Source organism: Echinops telfairi, unplaced genomic scaffold (genome assembly GCF_000313985.2).
Source record: "Echinops telfairi isolate 266 unplaced genomic scaffold, ASM31398v2 ScPeMD7_7424;HRSCAF=8462, whole genome shotgun sequence".
NCBI lineage: Eukaryota > Metazoa > Chordata > Mammalia > Afrosoricida > Tenrecidae > Echinops > Echinops telfairi.
In genome coordinates this window covers 15,922,625-15,923,604 of record NW_022111324.1, presented here as the reverse complement: position 1 = coordinate 15,923,604, position 980 = coordinate 15,922,625, and the positions used below count along the sequence as shown (strand labels likewise).

Here is a 980-nt window from a genome sequence, read left to right as displayed (position 1 = left end):
GAATTATTTCATTTTTTTAATATTAAAAAATACCACTGGGGAGATTCAAACTCATAGCAAGCCAACAGGGCAGAGTAGAGCTTCCCCACCTAGCCTTTCCGAGGCTGTAAATCTTTATGGAAGCAGATTGTCAGACCTTTCTCCCTGGCGCAGCTGGTGGATTTAAACCACTGAGCTTTGGGTTAGCAGCTAAGTGCTTTGACCACTGTGCCACGAGGGATCCCAGTGCAGATCTCAGAGCTAGGTAAGAAGACGCAGGCTACTCTCATAGCACCAACCTCAGACCTTGTCCAGTTGAAGTGAATTTGAAGAGAAAAGTGTATAATGGGGATAGTGGAGATTAAATTCATTTGTTAATGGCTCAATCTCTTTCTCTTTGAGCAGTTACTCATTAACTCATCTATTTATTATTCATTCCTGCATTCATGTACCCATCCATTCTTCCCACAGCTCGTTGTTGAACACTTTCTCTGCCCGAGACCTCTGGTCACCTACCGCAGAGAAGCCCATTCGGACTCAAGGTGAGTCTGTGTGTTTCAAGTTGAAATGGGTCTCCAGGGATGGATTTGTCAGAAAATAGATCACTAGGCTTTCCTTTCAAAGCACCTCCAACGTTTTGATTATTCACCCAAAACATTAATTTTTGCACCTTCCTGGGACTCTCATAAGGCACAGTAGACTTAAACCAATTTCACAGTCCAGGTGGGGGAAAAACAAGAACCTCAAATGTCATAACATAAGCACTGTAAGAGGGGGAGACTGGAAGATTCGTTTAATCTTGAATTGGTGGGGTGACTCATGGCAAGTGATCACTGGGAGTCAGACTTGAGTCCAGCCCTGAACTGGGGCCTTAGTCATTTAAAGAGGAGGACAGGAGGGAAAACACGAGAGGCTGCTTTACCGAACAGGAGGTCCTCCTCCAGGGACTGGCTCCTCCAGAGAACATGCTCAACATGCATGCAGTCTTCCCAACCATCCTG

General features: G+C 45.3%; 1 protein-coding gene across 1 annotated transcript in view; it reads left to right on the top strand.

The window, feature by feature from the left end:
* The first annotated feature begins 448 nt into the window (after positions 1-448).
* The window catches only part of TNR (tenascin R), an 87,172-nt gene continuing 86,640 nt past the window's right edge, over positions 449-980 (top strand). Inside the window, exon 1 of the mRNA XM_004706817.2 lies at positions 449-521. The gene's annotated coding sequence lies outside the window, so the exon portion shown is untranslated. The remainder of the gene's footprint in view (positions 522-980) is intronic.